Raw genomic sequence first — 19,931 nt, 5'->3', positions numbered from 1 at the left:
GCATGCACTATAAAAACACTTCCTAGGCAAGGCAAAAGAGAAAAGGGAGGGACTAGGGAAGAACTCAAGAAGAAGGGAGCAGCCTAGAGCAAAGGATTGCACCTGAGTGAGCTGACATGAAGGTTTTCTCTGTGATATGTGGAATGAGGTACTTCAGGAGGGTTTGGGGAAGTGGCCCAGGGAGGGGCTGCTGCTCCTTGGGGGTAAGGGCCAAACTACATGGCTTACTCAGAGCTGTCCCCTCCTATAGGGCCATAGGCTGAAACCCAGAACAAGTGGGTGAGACTGGGTTCCCCTCCCCTCTGGCTGGAAGAGCCAGCAGGGACTGGAAAAAGGACAGTGGACTGGCCAATGATGAAAGAGACTCTGGTAGTAGGGTACCCTTGTCTTCCTGGCAATAACTAGGGTCACTGCGAGCCTCTGAGGCCCACAGGAACCCACCAGGAAGTGCAGGACCCACAGGGTTTAGCACAGACTTTCACACAACTGGTGTGAGAAGTGGGATTGTTTTCTAGCACGGCAGGGTTTTCTGAAATCTCTCCCCAAAAGAAAACCAGCAACAAAAAAACAAAGAAGGAAAAAACAAAACAAAAAAAAAAAACCACAAGTTGGAGGAAGGGTGCTGGTGAGTTGTGGTTTTTCTCAAACATACACACCCTACACAGTGTCCCGGTTGGTGGAGGTTTCATGTCCTAGCACCATGGAAGACTTGGTGAAGGTATGAGTGCAGGCCACAGCGGCCCAGCAGGAGGCCACCTGGGTGCAGGGGCAGGCTGTGCAGGAGGCCTTCAGGCTACAGCAGGAGACAAACCAGTTGCTCCTGAACCAGGCAGCAGGGCTACGTCTACACTGGCCCCTTTTCCGGAAGGGGCATTGTAATTTCAGAGATCGTAATAGGGAAATCCGCGGGGGATTTAAATATCCCCCGCGGCATTTAAATAAAAATGTCCGCCGCTTTTTTCCGGTTTTTAGAAAAGCCGGAAAAGAGCATCTACACTGGCCCCGATCCTCTGGAAAAAGCGCCCTTTTCCGGAGGATCTTATTCCTACTTCAAAGTAAGAATAAGATCCTCCGGAAAAGGGCGCTTTTTCCGGAGGATCGGGGCCAGTGTAGACGCTCTTTTCCGGCTTTTCTAAAAGCCGGAAAAAAGCGGCGGACATTTTTATTTAAATGCCGCGGGGGATATTTAAATCCCCTGCGGATTTCCCTATTACGATCTCTGAAATTACCATGCCCCTTCCGGAAAAGGGGCCAGTGTAGACGAGCCCCAGCAGTTCGCGCTCTCCTCCGATAGGTGGTGGACCAGCTGGGTACATTTACTGACTGGCCCCGAGAGGTAGGGGGTTCAGCAACAGTGAGAGCGGCTAATTGCCTGCCCAAGATGACACGGGGATGATGTAGAGGCATATCTCCTGGCTTTTGAATGGGCTGCCCACCGTGAAGCATGGCCAGAGGGGCAGTGGGCCAGCATACTCACACCGTTCCTCTGTGGGGAATCCCAGAGGGCCTACTACGATCTGCCAACCGAGGTGGCAGCTGACTATTCCCGGCTGAAGAGGAGATCCTGGCCCAGGCCGGAGTAACTGCTGCAGCTAGAGCCCAGAGATAACATGATTGGAAATACCAGAGGGAAAACCCCTGAGGGCCCAGTTGTTCGAGTTGATCCATCTCGCCTGGAAGTGGCTGCAACCTGATGTACGTAGCCCAGACGAGATCCTGGAGACCCTCATTATTAACCAGTTTACCCGGAAGTTGCTGCCAGATCTTCACTTGTGTGTAGGCCAACATGACCCCTCTACTTCTGAAGAGACGATCATGCTAGTAGAGCGGCAGCTGGCAGCCAGGGGACTAGCTTGGCCTCCGAGGGAAGACCAGCAATGAGGTAAATGACTGAATCTGCCCCTAGGTGCAGGGACACAGAACAGGGGGGGAAAGGGAATGGAAGAGGGTCATACAGGGAGGAGAAGAATCTCGAGCAGAATAATCCTGAGGACAAACCCTTCTCCTCTTGGGAACAGAGGAGAAACTACCAATGCTATGGGTGTGGGGAATGGGGCCTCACTGCAGCTCAGTGTCCCAACCTTGAGGAGCCTATGCAGTGCAACTTTGGGTCCTGGGATAATCCATTACCCTGCTTAGTCTGGTGGGAGTGGTGGCCAACCCATACAACTATACCAAGCCAGTGAGAGTGGATGGGGTAGAGACTGTGGCTCTCATAGATTCGGGGAGTGTGGTCACCCTAGTTTCCAGGAGGTTTGTAAAGCCCAACCAGGTACTACCGGATGGACGGACGGGGGTCCCCTGTGTACATGGGACTCTCAATTTCTATCCTAATGCCCTGGTGATGCTGGAAGTCCAAGGGTCCAGGGTTCAGGTACAGGTTGGTGTGATTCCCCATCTCCCCTACCCAGTGTTGAGAGGCATGGACTTCCCGGGGTTTAGGTGCTTACTCCCCATTCAGGAGCAGGAACCTGGGGAGCCCCCTGATTCAAGGATGGCCGACTCTGAAATGCCTTTTCCCCCCCATGTTTGCAGAATGGGCCCAAGAACTCTTTTCCACCCCCGGGAAGGATAAGAAGACAAGGAGGCAAAGGAGGGCGGCCAAGGCTTTAGGCACGCACATTCTGCTCCAGGCCAGAAGGGATGATTGTGTGGGCCGAGGCACACAAGTGATGCGAGGGGAGGGCACTGAGACTCAAGAGGGGAAGGGCCTATAGTGAGGGACCCAGAAGAAGTGGAGGCTCCTGGGCCTGATGACCCAGGACCAGCTGAAGGGATCAAAGGAGATCCCCCAGGAATTTGAGTTACTCAACCGGGGGAGGGCAACCTTTGGGCGAGACTAGGCAGAGGACCCCAGGGATGAAAACGTGAGAAGGGAAGTAGTTGAAATAGATGGGGAACCCATAGCAGGAAAAACCCAGGCGCCTGATCCCTATTTCATACTTAAAAAGAATCTTCTATACTGGGTGGCCCACATACAGGAGCAGGAGGTGCACCAGCCCCTGGCACCCCAAGAACACCAGAGGGCAATTTTGGAACTTGCCCATAGTCACCTATTGGTGGGCATCTGGGGGCGGAAAAGACCCAGGCCTGAATCCTGCGCTGGTTTTTCTGGCCAGGGATATATGAGGCTGTCTGGAGGTACTGCACCTCATGCCCCGAGTGCCAGTTGCATAGCCCTCGCCATCACCTGAGGGCCCTGCTGGTACCACTACCTAGCATCGATACTCCATTCGAACGGATTGCCATGGACTTGGTAGGACCCTTGGAGAAGACGGCTTGAAGTCACCAATACATACTGGTTTTCGTCGACTATGCAACTAGATACCCAGAGGCTGTTCTGCTATGAAACATGACCTCCTAGACCATCGCGAAGGAATTGGTGGGGATTTTTACCTGAGTGGGGCTCCCAAAGGAAATCCTTACTGACCAAGGGACTCCCTTCACATCCAAACTGATGAAGGACTTGTGTTCCCTGCTGCATGTCCAAACCTTGCGCACATCAGTCTCACCCTCAGACCAATGGGCTAGTGGAGAGATTGAACCAAACCCTAAAAACCATGATCAGGAAGGTGGTGAGTGCTGATTGGGCAAAAGCATGTCCCAATCTTTCCCATCTCATATTCACGAGCCGAGAGGTACCCCAGGCATCCACCGATTTCTCCCCATTTGAATTGCTGTATGGGCGACACCTCCATGGCATCTTGGATATTGCCAAAGAGGGCTGGAAGGAAGAGTTGGCTGAGGGGAGAAACCTAGTAGACTACGTACTGCAGATGAGACCGCATAGCCCGAGTCACACCAATTGTGAGAGCACATAGAGCAAGCACAAGAGGCTTAATGCACGTGCTACAATCGCCAGGCTAAAGTTTGGCAATTTCAGCCAGGGGACCAGGTCATGGTACTGGTACCTACTACAGAAAGTAAATTATTGGCCCAGTGGCAAGGCCCCTACGAGGTGATTGAAGCAGTAGGAGAAGTTAATTACAAGGTCCAGCATCCAGGACGCTGGAGCAGGTATATCACGTCAACCTACTAAAACCCTGGCAAGAGCAAGAAGTTTACATCGTTGCTCAAAGGGATCCAGTCCCCCTGACAGGCCCCCCGGGACAAGTGAAGATAGTCCCTGAGTTGTCTCCAGCCCAGAAGGAGGAAGTTTTAGAAATGATTTCCAGAAACCAGGATGTGTTTTCAACTAAACTAGGCCGAACATCAGAAATGGTCCACCATATCATCCCTAGCCCAGGAGCCCAAGTGATGTTGAGACCCTATCGGGTCCCTGCAGCCAAAAGAGGAGATTAGAGCAGAGGTGGAGAAGATGCTGGAAATGAGGGTTATAGAGGAGTCCTACTGTCAATGGTCCAGCCCAATAGTACTGGTGCCAAAACCAGATGGCACCACCTGCTTCTGTAACGACTTTAGGTGACTGAATGAGATTTCCCACTTTGATGCGTACCCCATCCCACGCATTGATAAACTAGTAGACCGATCAGGCAATGCCTGATATCTAACCACACTAGACCTGACTAAGGGCTACTGGTAGATTCCCCTAGCAGAAGATGCTAAAGAGAAAACAGCATTCTCCACCCTGGATGGCCTTTTTCAATATACTGAACTTCCGTTAGGCCTCCATGGGGCCCTGGCAACATCCCAACGCCTTCTGGATAAGCTGCTGCGGCCCCACACTAGATACGCAGCTGCCTATTTGGATGACAGTCATCCATACCCCAGACTGGGAGACACATCTACAGAGGGTGGAGGCTATTCTGGACACCTTCAGTCATGCTGGCCTCACCATAAGTCCAGCTAAGTGCGCTGTGGGGTTCACAGAAGCCAGATACCTTGGGTACATGGTGGGGAAAGGCCAGGTGAAACCCCAATTGAATAAGTTAGAGGCCATCCAACAGTGGCCTCAGTCAAGACACAAAAAACAGGTGCAAGCATTCCTGGGCATTGTGGGCTATTATTGTCGATTTATCCCTCACTTTGCTACATGAAAGCCCTTTGACAGACTTAATAAAAGCTCGCAGCCCTGATGTAGTAAATTGGACTGATACAGCAGAAAAGGCATTCACAGATCTGCAGTTGGCCCTCTGCAACAACCCAGTACTGATTGCCCCGGATTTTACAAATGAATTCATCCTACAAACAGATGCATCTGAAGTAGGACTCGGGGCAGCCCTGTCCTAGATGGTGGGGGAGGAAGCACATCCGGTCCTGTACCTCAGTAGAAAATTATTACCTAGAGAACGTAGGCACACTGTCATCGAGAGGGAGTGTTTGGCTGTGAAATGGGCCTTAGAGGAGTTACAATATTATCTACTAGGACGCAAGTTTGTCTTGGTGACAGACCATGCCCCGCTCCAGTGGATGCAGCAGAATAAGGAAAAGAATGCCAGGGTGACTCGCTGGTTCATATCTCTCCAACCCTACCAGTGCAACACAGGGTAGGAAGTCGTTACGGGAATGCAGATGGCTTATCCCATATGTGCTGCCTAATGACCCAAGCTTCCCAACACCCAGGTGTTGAGCGGGGGAGTGGGGGGGGGGGGAAAGCTGTGTGGCAGCCTGAGAGCAGGAAGCTACTGAGGCCTCATGGAAGGCAGATGTGTGGGGAGCTGGGTATGTGGCTTATGTTCCCTGAGTACGCTGTTAAAGACTGGGGCCCAGCCAGCCACACCTGAAGCTATCTGGCATCAGCCTGAAGGGAAGACAAATTAGAACACCTGGAGCCACTTAAGGTGGATGTGTGCACTATAAAAACACTCCTCAGGCAAGGCTAAGGGGGAAGGAGAAAAGGGATGGACTAGAGGAGAACTCAGGAGAAGAGAGCAGCCTGGAGCAAGGGATCACACCTGAATGAGCTGACATGAAGGTTTTCTCCATGATATCTGGAATGAGGTACTGCAGGAGAGTCGGGGAAATGGCCCAGGGAGGGGCTGCTGCTCAGGGGGCAAGGGCCAAGCTACATGGCCTACTTGGGGCTGCCCCCTCCTATAGGGCCATGGGCTGGAACCCGGAGCAAGTGGGTGGGACCAGGTTCCCCTCCAACCCTCCTCTCTGGCTGGAAGAGCCAGCAGGGGGTGTGTCTAGACTACATGCCTCCTTCGACGGAGGCATGTAGATTAGCGAGATCGGAAGAGGGAAATGAAGCCGCGATTAAAATAATCGCGGCTTCATTTAAATTTAAATGGCTGCCCCGATCTGCCGATCAGCTGTTTGTCGGCAGATCGGGGGAGTCTGGACGCGATGCCCCGACAAAGAAGCCTTTCTTCATCGACACAGGTAAGCCTCGTGAAACCAGGTTTACCTGTGTCGATGAAGAAAGGCTTCTTTGTCGGGGCATCGCGTCCAGACTCCCCCGATCTGCCGACAAACAGCTGATCGGCAGATCGGGGCAGCCATTTAAATTTAAATGAAGCCGCGATTATTTTAATCGCGGCTTCATTTCCCTCTTCCGATCTCGCTAATCTACATGCCTCCGTCGAAGGAGGCATGTAGTCTAGACACACCCAGGGACTGGAAAAAGGACTGTGGACTGGCCAGTGATGAAAGAGGCTCTGATAGCAGGGTACCCTTGCCTTCATGGCAATAACTAGGGACACTGCAAGCCTCTGAGGCCCACCAGAACCTGCCAGGAAGCACAGGACCCACAGGGATTAGCACAGACTTTGCCACAAAGGGAAATTTTGGGGGTTTGTTTTGCAGTGTAGACATAAGAAAGGGAAATTCTACCCCATAGGGTTGCTGAGTGTCTGTTCTATGTGGAATGGACTCCACAGCCACAATTAAGGCATTAAAAAAGACTTCTGGGACCAGTCCCCTCTTTGCTACATTGTCCATCTGGCAACTAATTAAAGTGACAAAATACAATTATTGAACAACTATCAGAGGGGTAGCCGTGTTAGTCTGAATCTGCAAAAGCGACGAGGAGTCCTGTGGCACCTTGTAGACTAACTGAAGTGTAGGAGCATAAGCTTTCGTGGGCAAAGACCCACTTCGTCAGATGCATGTAGTGGAAATTTCCAGAGGCAGGAATAAATATGCAGGCCAGGATCAGGCTGGAGATGACCAGGTGGATCCAATCAAGGAGGATGAGGCCCACTTCTAGCAGCTGATCTGGAGGTGTGAATTCCAAGAAAGCAGAAGCTGCTTTTGTAGTTAGCAAGCACAGTCTGGATTAAACAAAGACTATGAATGGCTCGCTAACTACAAAAGCAGCTTCTGCTCTCTTGGAATTCACACCTCCAGATCAGCTGCTAGAAGTGGGCCTCATCCTCCTTGATTGGATCCACCTCGTCATCTCCAGCCTGATCCTGGCCTGCATATTTATTCCTGCCTCTGGAAATTTCCACTACATGCATCTGACGAAGTAGGTCTTTGCCCACGAAAGCTTATGCTCCTACACTTCAGTTAGTCTACAAGGTGCCACAGGACTCCTCGCTGCTTTTATTGAACAACGTGGTTTTATTTTTAAACTGATTTGAATTTTGAATCCAATAATTACATTGTCAATAACAAGTATTATTGATTAGTGCCTGAGGGTGATTAAGTTTTGTTTTGTTTTTTTACTTAGCTGCTATTCAAAAATCAAAATTTGAAATAATTCTGTGTGTATTTTTTGTGGGTGTAGATGGGAGAGTACTTATCCAGTGAGGGCCAAATCCTTAGCTATGCTGATATAAGTCAGCACAGTTCCATTGATTCAGAGCTATTTTTTTTGTTTGTTTTGAAACCACCATTAAGTATTTGGTCTAGAAATTGAAAACATTAAATAAATCTGAGCCTAAATACTTCCCTTTCTTTTCTGGACAAGACCTGGGCTAACGGCTCATGTGATACACTGAGAATAAGGAAAGAGTAGATTATAGGTGTGCATGTGCATTCCTAGGACAGAATGAAAGAATTCCTAGAATCCAGAAGAAAAAGGAACTTTGCTCCTGTCAGTGTTTGAAAAGAGTGTAAACTCTGAGTATTAGTTGAATTCAGCCATATAAAACAAATTACCTCAACTATGTGGCCTTAGGATGCAATCTCACCTCGGCTACATCTACACTGGCCCCTTCTTCGGAAGGGACATGCTAACTTTGAAAGTGGGAATAGGGAAATCCGCGGGGGATTTAAATATCCCCCGCGGCTTTAAATAAACATGTCCGCCACTTTTTTTCCGGCTTGGGGAAAAGCCGGAAAAAAGCGTCTAGACTGGCCCGATCCTCCGGAATAAAGCCCTATACCGGAGGATCTCTTATTCCTACTTCGAAGTAGGAATAAGAGATCCTCCGGAATAGGGCTTTATTCCGGAGGATCGGGCCAGTCTAGACGCTTTTTTCCAGCTTTTCCCCAAGCCGGAAAAAAAGTGGCGGACATGTTTATTTAAAGCCGCGGGGGATATTTAAATCCCCCGCGGATTTCCCTATTCCCACTTTCAAAGTTAGCATGTCCCTTCCGAAGAAGGGGCCAGTGTAGACGTAGCCCTCATGTCATCTCTGCCACTGTACCCCATGTATCCCCCTCATCCACAATATATCACAACCAGCAGTGCTGAAGCTCTCAATCATTCAGTTGCTTTGTTCTGGCTACAAGACTCAAGTCTGAGGGTGCATTTATACAGAACCCTTGACTCAAAATAAGCTATGCAATTTGCACTACACAACAATGTGTAGCTTATTTCAAAATAACTCACTATTACAAAATACCCCTTAACCCTCATGGAAAATGGATTAGTGGGACGTCAGAATAAGCCACCCATTATTTCAAAATCTGTTTCAAAATAACAGGCTGCTTAATTAGATACAGAATCGCTATTTTGGTATATTTTCAGTATCCTGAAATCACTCCACAGTGTAGACGTACCTTGTGAATATGCCCCTCCATATTCTCCCATTCCTGTCATGTAGTAGGTACAAGCTATAGCTTCCTTCCCTCTCCAAAGAGTCCCAAGAACTCAGTGTATCAACTTTTCTTAGCTGTCTGGGGTTGTACATTGAGGCAATTTCAGCTGCTGTGTCACTTGCAACTCTGGTAAAATGGTCTGACCAACAGGCTGCCTAAACAATGTCCACTTCGGTGATAGCCTGCCGACAGACTTCTTTTCCATCCTTGACATTTCATTTTGTGAATTCGCCTGCTATTTCAGGGAGGTCTCATCTTTCCCTGTCAACCTAAACAATTAGTTGGAACAGATCTCCGTTTCAATTGCAACCTGTAGTCCAGTACAAAGAGGAAGGTGGCCTAAGCCCTGTGGTATGGATGCCACATTACCCCAGTTTCCAAGGAATTGGGCATTCCTCTACTTGAACAGATAAACCTGAGTTTAAATAATAGAATACTAGAACTGGAAGGAACCTTGAGGATTCAAGTCACTTACGGCAGGACCAAGCACTATCTAGACCAGTGGTCTCCAACCTTGTTAAACATGAGATCACTTCTTTAATTTAAGCATAATCCAAGAGCTACCTCAAACCCAAATACCTATTTCCCGCCTCCTTTATACGCCTTCTCCAAGACCCTGCACCTGCTCACTCCATCCTCCCTCCCTCCCCCATCATCCCTCCCTTTCACCAGGCAGGGACAATGAGTTGGGATGCTGGTCTTGGATTAAGAGATTTGGAGTGTGAGAGGGGATCTGACCTGACTTTGGGGCTGACAGTTGGGATGTAGGAGGGGTTCTAGGTGCAGGCTCTGGGACGGTGTTTGGGTGCAGGGGTGCTTGGGGCAGGAGCCTGGGATGCAAGAGGGGGTTCATGACTGGTGGAAGCTATTCCAGTGCTTAAGCACCCAGACAGTTAGGATTTTTTTTCTTACTGTCCAAACTAAACCGCCCATACTGCAATTTAAGCCCATTGCTTCTTGCTCCTTGTAACACCCTTTTAGGTATCTGAAAGTTGTGAACATGTCCCCTCTCAGTATTCTCTTTTCCAGACTAAACAAACCTACTTCTTTCAATCTTCTCTCATGAGCAGGGCCAGCCTTAGGCCAATTTGACTGATTTGGGGGCCCCGCGCCCCTGGATCCAGAAGTGCCAGCATTACAATTCAGAGCCGGGGGCCCTGCTCTACCACTATGTGGAGCTGGGTCTCTCCCCCGGCTCTGCCCGGAACAGGCCCCGGACCCCTCCCCCACTGGTCCCCGCTCACATCTCCCCCTCCCCCCGGCCCCGGACCCGGACCATCCCATCCCATGCGCGGCTCTTGGCAGCTTCCCCTCGCCACCTGCTGCTGCCCATGCATGGTGTTCCAGGTGGCAAGCCACGTGGCTGTCTCCAGGTTCGGACTTCGGGGCCTGAGTGCGGACTCCAGCCCCGCGACATGGAATGCGGAAGGTAGGGAAGGGGCTTGTGCAGCGGCAGAGGGGCTGGGGAAGAGGCTTGTGAGGAGGGGAAGGGTGTTTGGGGGGCTTGTACAGAGAAGGAGGGGAAAGAGAAGGAGCTTGTGGGGAGGGGTAGAGGGGGGGAAGAAAGGGGAAGGCACCAAGAGACAAATAGCAGGGGGCCAAGTGCACTGCAGACAATGAGGGAAAGGGCAGGAGGGGGGAGGTGTCAGTGGGAGGGGAGACAGGGTGATGCTGGGAGAGGAGAGGGGAAGGGCATTGGGGGCTGGAGGGGGAGGTGCGGGGGGAAGGCTTGAAAGAAGGGGTGGGCATGAGAGGTGGGGATGGAGCAAGTCATGTGTGAGGGCACAGAGGGGCAGGAGGAGAACGGGGCAGAGAGTGGTGAGGGAGTGGGCATCAGGGGGAAAAGGAGGCAGTAAGGGAAGGTGCAGGTGCCAGAGGATTCTCGGGTGAAGCAGAAGAGCAGACACCTGCAGGGAAGGGACCTGCACCAGAGGAAAGAGGCAGGGCAGGTGTGTAGACGGAGGTGTTGGATGAGGAGGCATAGCACACTTGATCAGAGTGGGGCTACTGCAGGAGTGGGCATGGGTGGAGTGATGGGCTGGTGGAGGGGGGCAGGTTGCAGGAGGGCTGAGGGCAGTGAGAAGGGCAGGAGTCAGGACAGTAGAAGAGGGTGAGGAGTTGGGGGGGCAGCAGGCACCAGGAGAGATGATGGAGCCAGGAGAGGAGACATGGCAGCAGAGAGAAGGCAAAGGTTTAAAAATATTTAACTTGGTATGCTGCCCATGGCCAGTTTGTATATATTTGCTTGCATATGCAACCACACTTAAGTTGAGACCCTCAGCATGTTCTGTAAGTATCAGTGTGGCCCTGGGGCTTCCAAAGTTGAGTTGGCCTAGCTCATCCCTGACAGGTGTCTGTCTAACCTGCTCTTAAATATCTCCAGTGATGGAGATTCCACAATCTCACTAAGCAATTTATTCCAGTGTTTAACCACCCTGACAGGCAGGAAGTTTTTCCTAATGTCCAACCTAAACCTCCCTTGCTGCAATTTAAGCCCATTGCTTCTCATCCTAACCTCAGAGGCCAAGCAGAACAATTTTTCTTCCTCTTCCTTATGATACTCTTTGCGGGTATGTCTACACTACCCCCCCCCCCCCCCGTTCGAACTAGGGGGGTAATGTTGTCATATGGAGTTGCAAATGAAGCCCAGGATTTGAATTTCCCGGGCTTCATTTGCATAAAGCCGGCCAGCGCCATTTTTAAATGCCGGCTAGTTCAGACTGCGTGCCGCATGGCTACACGCGGCACGAACTAGCTAGTTCGGATTAGGCTTCCTAATCCGAACTAGCTGTACACCTCGTTCCATACCCTTAGATACTTGAAAGCTGCTCTCATGTTCCTTTTCAGTCTTCTCTTTTCCAAGGTAAACAAGGCCAATTTTTTCAGCCTTGCCTCATATCGCATGTTCTCTAGACCTTTCATCACTTGTGTTGATCTTCTCTGGACTTTCTCCAGTTTCTCCACGTTTCCTGAAATGTGGCACCCAGAACTGGACATGATACTCCAGCTGGGGCCTAATGTAGATGGCTCATTCCCTGCCTAGGTAATGTGAGACTGGGTGGGTTAATTTCCAGTCCTCCTGTGGTTTTCCTAAGCCAGGAGGGCACAGTAGTTCTGAAGGGGGCTCTGCAGGAAGGCAGCCCGCACTTCCCCCTGCCTGAAACTTTGTGCCGGTGTTAAACAGCTGTCCAGCCCACCCTAGAGGTGACTGCATTTCAGCATCCCTGAAGCAACACTTCACCAGCAATGGACAGGAGAACGGCTCATGACTGCTTCAGTCCCATTGATGGGCCTCAGCCTCTTTCCTTCCACTCCCCCACTTTGCAATGGGGCTGGAGACTCTTTGTATTACGTCTTGGTAGAATTGTCCCTAGAACAAGTGAGGCAGAGACTGTCCCTGTGGGGTGAATGAGGTGGGACTGTATAAAGCGGAAGGTGAGCACCTCTGGGCAGTTGCAAAGGTTGGAGAGGGGATGGAAGCCAGATCCAAGATCATTGAGCTCTGGAAAGAGGGTCCATTGAAAGAGACTGGACCTGTGGATGCCTTGGGGGGAGGAGGGGTCTGCAGCAAGGGCTTTGGGAAGCCCCCTCTTTGGAGGTGAATGTGGCAGCATTGAGACACCACCCAAAAGCAGGCGTCACAGACACTAACTGCAGAGCCATGGGACGGCTCTCACAGATCTTGCACATGCATAAGACGATAGATCTGCTGGAGGGAGGGCAGTGGCGTAGTGAGGAGGCCCCTGGGAGAAAAATAATATAAAATTTAGTTAAAAATGGATGTCACACGTTTTTAAAAGGAATACCGTATCTCCTGCCTTTTGTCTATTTTTGTCTCTTTAGGCCCCCAGTAAAAATTTTCAAAAGCATGTGAGTGACTAAAGTCATTTTTGAAAATAGGACTTGGAAATCTAAGCTCAGATTTTCAAAGGTAATTAAGTTCCTAAAGAGACAGTTGCCAACTCAGATCCTCAAAGATATCTATCTGATCTTTACACACCTTTGAAATCTGGCCATAAGTGTCCTAGTTGGTTCTGAACGTGAGATATAGGAGCCAAGTCATAATTCCTTCAGGCTTTTTTTTTTTTAATTTGAACATTTATCTACACTAATTCCCCTCCTTTCTCTTTCACTATCCAATAAATGCCTGGATCAAAATTATAGGTGCTTTGTGAATATGCTGACTTGAGAGTGGAAAGATTTTATATTGTCATGTATGATTCCTGGTAACCCATCTCAAATATGAAAAACTAGGTTGATACCTGTTCATATCAGGAGCTGTTGAATTCAGTTCACCATTTGCAGTATCTCATTAGGATGTTTAGTGGAGAAGATACTGTGGGCAAAGCATGGGCTCACAAGAATTCCTCCATTGTTTTACCATGAGTCTCAAAACATGTGGGCTACGTCTACATTGGCCCCTTTTCCGGAAGGGGCATGGTAATTTTTGAAATCGCAATAGGGAAATGCACGGGGGATTTAAATATCCCCCGTGGCATTTAAATAAAAATGTCTGCCGCTTTTTTCCGGCTTTTAGAAAAGCCGGAAAAGAGCGTCTACACTGGCCCCGATCCTCTGGAAAAAAAACCCTTTTCCGGAGGATCTTATTCCTACTTCAAAGTAGGAATAAGATCCTCCGAAAAAGGGCGCTTTTTCCAGAGGATCGGGGCCAGTGTAGACGCTCTTTTCCGGCTTTTCTAAAAGCCGGAAAAAAGCGGCAGACATTTTTATTTAAATGCCGCGGGGGATATTTAAATCCCCCGCGGATTTCCCTATTACGATAGCTGAAATTAACATGCCCCTTCCGGAAAAGGGGCCAGTGTAGACATAGCCTTGGTGTTTTTCTAAAGGCCTGGAGTCAGTTGATTATGTAGGAATCTCAGCTTTCATTTAAAAAAAGGTCCCTATACTTCTGGGCCTTACAGCTAAGGAGGAAAGCTTTAAAACATGAACCCTAAATACTCAAGAAACAAAAGGCCAATAAAAATCCAACATGTTTTATTTTTAAAAAAATCTTATGATTTGTAGACCATTCTCATAACTTTGTGTGGGTGTTCCTTGTGATTTTGGGGTTGGCAATACTGCTTTTTGGTGAATTTAGAGAGGTCTCTCCCTTCAGTTTCCTTTTCCGGCCTCCTTTTTTGTCACAGGTCATCAGAGAATCATAGAGACAATGGAGAGTCCATGACTATGGTTAATGACTGGTCAGGGTGACTAACTACTATCAGTCAGTGGTCTGAATGAGCTATCTACTGCCATCTGTTAATCAACAGTAGGAAAAGGCTTCAGGAACAGACCTTATTTATATAGACAATCTACTTTGCCACAGAGATCAGTAGACACACTTGCTGTGTCAAGGTGATCAATTTTGGCTCTTTTGGGTTGAAATTCACTTAAGACTTGGAGCTGGGAGAATGAAATGTTGTTATCCATATTGTATGATTAAAAGGTAAAAGACCTGAACGTAATATGACCTGGGTTAGGGTCTACCATAACTTGAACACTCAGTTAGCTGTGACTCACTATCTGCTTAAAGTCACAGAAGATGGAAACAGGTTTTATTTCTGGTGGTGTAGAGTCTATTTGGGAGTCTTCAATTATATCTGACCCTTTACATCCAGGCTACATCTAGACTGGCATGATTTTCTGCAAATGCTTTTAATGGAAAAGTTTTCCATTAAAAGCATTTGCAGAAAAGAGCGTCTAGATTGGCACGGATGCTTTTCTGCAAGAGCACTCTTTGCGGAAAAGTATCCGTGCCCATCTAGATGCACTTTTCCGCAAAAAAGCTCCGATTGCCATTTTCGCGATCGGGGCTTTTTTGCGCAAAACAAATCTGAGCTGTCTACACTGGCCCTTTTGCGCAAAAGGACTTTTGCCTGAACGGGAGCAGCATAGTATTTCTGCATGAAGCACTGATTTCAGACAGTAGGAAGTCAGTGTTCTTGCAGAAATTCAAGCGGCCAGTGTAGACAACTGGCAAGTTTTTCTGCAAAAGCAGCTGCTTTTGCGGAAAAACTTGCCAGTCTAGACGCAGCCCCAGTGTTTAAAGGCAGAGCTGACTAGAATCAATTGAGAGTCCTTGTCTTCTCAGTGATCGCTTAAGCAAAAATCATTGATAAAATCTTGTGTAGACTGACCTTGGACTCAACATGCAGGCAGTGTGTTGAAGGGCAATGCAAAGGAGGCAATGGTGGTGAGATACCATATTACCTAGTGAAATCATTGGTGCTGAAATCACTAAGGACTGGAATTTGACCACAGAACTGACACTTTCTTAACAAAGACTCCATTTTTTCTCTTTTAAAAAGTAAATCAATGTAACAGAAAACGGCAATGCTTTCTGGTAACTTTTTAAAAATCAAACTTTAAACTTTATTGAAAAAATTGGATCGTTTGCAATTGAAAATAGTTGACCTACACTTAAGGCAACTGATTTAATTTTGTGTAAAATTTTGCATAATAAAGGATGGCATTTTTTTAAATGTTCAATTATATAGATATACATTTTGATCAGCTCTACTTCTGATGTGATATTTGTGTGGTTGTGGTTTGTTGTATGGGTTTTTTTCCTGGGGGGCCGCCAAAAACAGTCTGAATTGGGCCCCGCACTTCCTAAAGCCGGCCCTGCTCATGAGTCACGTTTTCTAGACTTTTAATCATTCTTGTTGCTCTTCTGTGGCCCTTCTCCAGTTTCTCCACATCTTTCCCAAAACATGGTGCTCAGGACTGGACACAATACTCCAGTTGAGGCCTAATCAGCACCAAGCAGAGTAAAAGAATTACTACTTACCACATTCCTGTTAATACATACCAGAACGTTTGCCCCGTGTGTGTGTGTGTGGCAACCGTATCCTACTGTTGATTCATATTTAGTTTGTGCTCCACTATGACCCCTCTATCTTTTCCAGTACTCCTTCCTACGCAGATGCTATACTAGCTGCACTCCTAGATATCTTCAGGAAACCACTGACTTCCTGAGGAAATAACAGTGCATCAGTAACCTCCCTAAAAACACCATCCTGGCCACCATGGATGTAGAACAGGGTGGGGAAAAAGGGCCTCCACAGGCTGGATGCAGACTGCCAAGCAAGTTGATCCAGCCCACAGAGGCACTGCTGCTCCCGCTGCCCCCAGGCCAATCACAGGGGTTGAGGACGGGGGGCGGAGGGGAAGTGCACAAAGTCTCCTCCTGCCCTGTGAGGGGTGTAGCGCTTCTAAGCACCACGCACTCCTTGCAGGAACAGGGCAGGGTGGGAGGAGACGTATGCTTCCCCCCCACCCTCCTGCCTCCAGGTCAATCAGGGCTTGGGGGCAAAGAGAGTACACGAAGTCTCCACCCACCATGCAAGGGGCTCAACCGTTAGTCAAACCCCAGCTGCTGCTCAGTTGGGGGTTGACTGTAAGCACAGCGCTCCCTTGCAGGCAGGGGCAGGGAGTGAGAGACTTCATGTGCTCTCCCTCCCCAGGCTCTGATTAACCTGGGGGCAGCAGGAGGGAGAATGCAAAGTCTTCTCCCACCACCAGGGGCACAGGTACCTAGAGGGAATCTCTAGCTGTTTAGAACAGCTGGGGGTTCTCGGGGGATGGGGGGGAGGATAAAGACTTAGCCTGCTCCCCCTCCCCCAAACTAATCAGAGTCTGTGGGTGGGAAAGCACAGAAATGTTTTGGCTCTGCCCCTTCTTCCTGAGGTCCCACCCATCCTGGGGCAGCCCAGGGCCACTTACAAAATTTCTGAAGTGGCCCCCTGTCAAAAATTAGTGCCCACCCCGATGTAGAAGCTCCCTCCTGCAATATTACACGTGAGGATGGACTACATCCATCAGGAACAGTATCCCCAATGATTCCACAACGCACCTGGTGACAGACCTATGTGACCTTGTCCTCGCCCACAACCCTTCCAATTTGGAAACAATTTATATCTTCAAATCAGTAGCACTGATATAGATAGATACCTGGATAGCCTCACAATATGCCAACATTTATATGGCTGACCTAGAACAACATTTCTTCAGCGCCCGTCCACTAGCACTCCTTCTGTATTTATCCTACATTGATGACACTTCATTATATGGATATATGGGGAAAAGGATTTTGAAGAATTCCACAAGGGTTTCAACAGTTTCCATCCCATTATCAATCTCAGCCTAAAACAATCCACACAAGGCATCTAATTCCTGAACACCAAGGTTTCCTCTAAGCTGTGTGCCAGCACAACCCTGCAACTCCTTAATGAGCCCTGCCCAGCCAGGGGCTCAGGACTGCCATGCACAGAGCTGCCTGGCTGGAGTAGGGGCACTTCTGCTTCAGCTACAGCAGTGGCTCCCTGTTCAGGACAGAGCAGCAAGTCTCTCCCAGCCTCCTAGTAAAATAGTTCTTCCTAATATCCAACCTAGACCTCCCATGCTGCAACTTGAGACCATTGCTCCTCATTCTGTCATCAGCCACCACTGAGAACAGCTTCTTTCCATCTTCCTTGGACCCACCCCGTCAGGTCGCTGAAGGCTGCTATTGAATCCCCCCTCACTCTTCTCTTCTGTAGACTAAATAAGCCCAAATCCCTCAGCCTCCCCTCTGAAGTCATGTGCTTCAGCCCCTTAATCATTTTTATCATCCACCACTGGTTTCTTTCCAGTGTTTCCACATCTCTTCTGTAATAGGGAGAAGGCTCCAGAATTTTATGTAATACTCCAGATGTGGCCTCAACAGTGCTGAATAAAGAGGAATAATCACTTGCTGGCAATGCTCCTACTAATGCACCCCAATATGCCATTAGCTTTTTGGCTATGAGGGCACAGTCTTGATTCATATTCTGCTTCTCATCTGCTGTTATCCAAAGGTCCTGTTCTGCAGAACTGCTGCTCAGCCAGCCAGTCCCAAGCCTGCAGGCTTAGGATTCTTCCTAGCTTGGGATTCTTCCATCCTTGAACCTCATGAGATTTCTTTTGGCCCAACCCTCCAATTTCTCCAGGTCACTCTGGACCCTATCCCTCCCCTCCAGTGTATCTACCTCCTCCCCTAACTTAGTATCATTTGCAAACTTGATGAGGGTCCAAACCATCCCCTCATCCAGGTCATTAATAAAGATGTTGAACAAAACCAGACCCTTGGGGCACTCCGCTTGTTACCAACTTCCAGCCAAACATTAAGCCATTGATTACTACCCAATGAGCCTGACAATCTAGACCGTTTTCTATTCATTTTACAGTCCTTTTATCCAATCCACACTTCTTTAACTTGGTGGCAAGAATACTGTGGGAAACCGTATAAAAAGCCTTGCTAAAGTCAAGGTACATCCTGTCCACCACCTTCCCCATATCCACAGAGAAAGTTACCTTGTCATAGAAAGCAATTGGGTTGGTCAGTCCTTGGTGAATCCATGTTGACTATTTCTGATCACTTTCCTCCCTTTCAAGTGCTTCAAAATGGATTCCTTGAGGATCCCCTCCACGATTTTTTTCTGGGGACTGAGGTGAGACTGACCAGTCTGTGATTCCCTGGATTCTCCTTCTTCCCTTTTTTAAAGATGGGCACTACATTTGCCTTTTTCAGTCATCCAGGATCTCCCCTGATTGCCACAAGTTGTCAAAGAGAATGGCTAATGGCTCTGTAATCATATCAGCAAACTTCCTCAGCACCACTGGATGCATTAGAGCTGGCCCCATGGATTTGTGTATGTCCAGCTTTTCTAAATAACATAGGGTATGTCTACACTACCCTCCTAGTTCGAACTGGGGGGGGGGGGGGTAATGTAGGCATACCGCACTTGCAAATGAAGCCCGGGATTTGAATTTCCCGGGCTTCATTTGCATAAGCGGGAAGCTGCCATTTTTAAAACCCCACTGGTTCGAACCCCGTGCAGCGCGGCTACACGGGGCTCGAACTAGGTAGTTCGGACTAGGCTTCCTATCGGAACGAGGTGTACCGGTAGTTCGGAATAGGAAGCCTAGTCCGAACTACCTAGTTCGAGCCCCGTGTAGCCGCGCTGCACGGGGTTCGAACCAGCGGGGTTTTAAAAATGGCGGTTCCCCGCTTATGCAAATGAAGCCCGGGAAATTCAAATCCCGGGCTTCATTTGCAAGTGCGGTATGCCTACATTACCCCGCTAGTTCGAACTAGCGGGGTAGTGTAGACATACCCATATTTACTAGAACCTAAGCATGTTCATTTTTAGTCGAGCCCCCAAACTTACTGAAAAAAGTTTAAAAAGTCAATGACCCATTTAAAGCCAATTCCAGTGTAGAAACTTCCAGTCCCAGCTCATCAGTGTCAGCACCAGCTGAGGGAAGTGCTGGGTGCAAGCACTGAGCCTTTCAGCTCCCATTGGCTGCTGTTCACTGTTCCAGCCAATGGAATCTGAGAGGCTCTGTACCTGCAGCCAGAATGTCCCTTAGCCCACACTGTTTCCCATGGCTCCCATTGGCTAATGGGCCCCTGTCCACTGGTCTTCTATCTTGGCTGCATGTAGCTCAGCCATACAGTCGTGCCTGGCTGCCTGCCACTTCAATCCCACTGGCTGTGAGCTGAGAGGCTCTGTGCTGGCAGCCAGCATGTCCTTCAGCCTGTGTTGCTGCCTGTAGCTTGGGAAGCAGCATGGGCTGAAGGACATGCCCGCTGCAGCCACCAAATCTCAGCTCCCATTGGCTAGAATTGCAGTGGCTGACAGGCAGAGCAGACTGTGTGGCTGGGCTACATGTAGCCAAGGTAGCAGACCAGTTGGAAGAGGCCTATTAGTCAATGGAGCCACAGGAAGTTTGCTGGGCCCTTCCCCACCATGAAGAACTTGTTCATAAGCTGACCCCTACTCTTCACAGAAGGATTTTTTCCCCCAAAAAACTGGCTTCTCAACTAGTATATACAGCAGTTCTTAACCTGTTCTTTCTCCACCAATGGTTGCTCACTTCCCCATGCTGTGCTGCCCAGTGCAGCAGTCTGGAAGCTGACCTTTTCTGTGCAGACAGAGGCAAAGAAAGTATTGAGCTCAAACCCTGCCAAGGGCTAATAGCGCAGCACTGAGACTGCCAGATTAAGGACTGAG

The sequence above is a fragment of the Pelodiscus sinensis genome, chromosome 20 (assembly GCF_052426305.1).
Source record: "Pelodiscus sinensis isolate ZL-2025 chromosome 20, ASM5242630v1, whole genome shotgun sequence".
Lineage (NCBI taxonomy): Eukaryota > Metazoa > Chordata > Testudines > Trionychidae > Pelodiscus > Pelodiscus sinensis.
Note: the sequence above shows the minus strand (reverse complement) of the source record.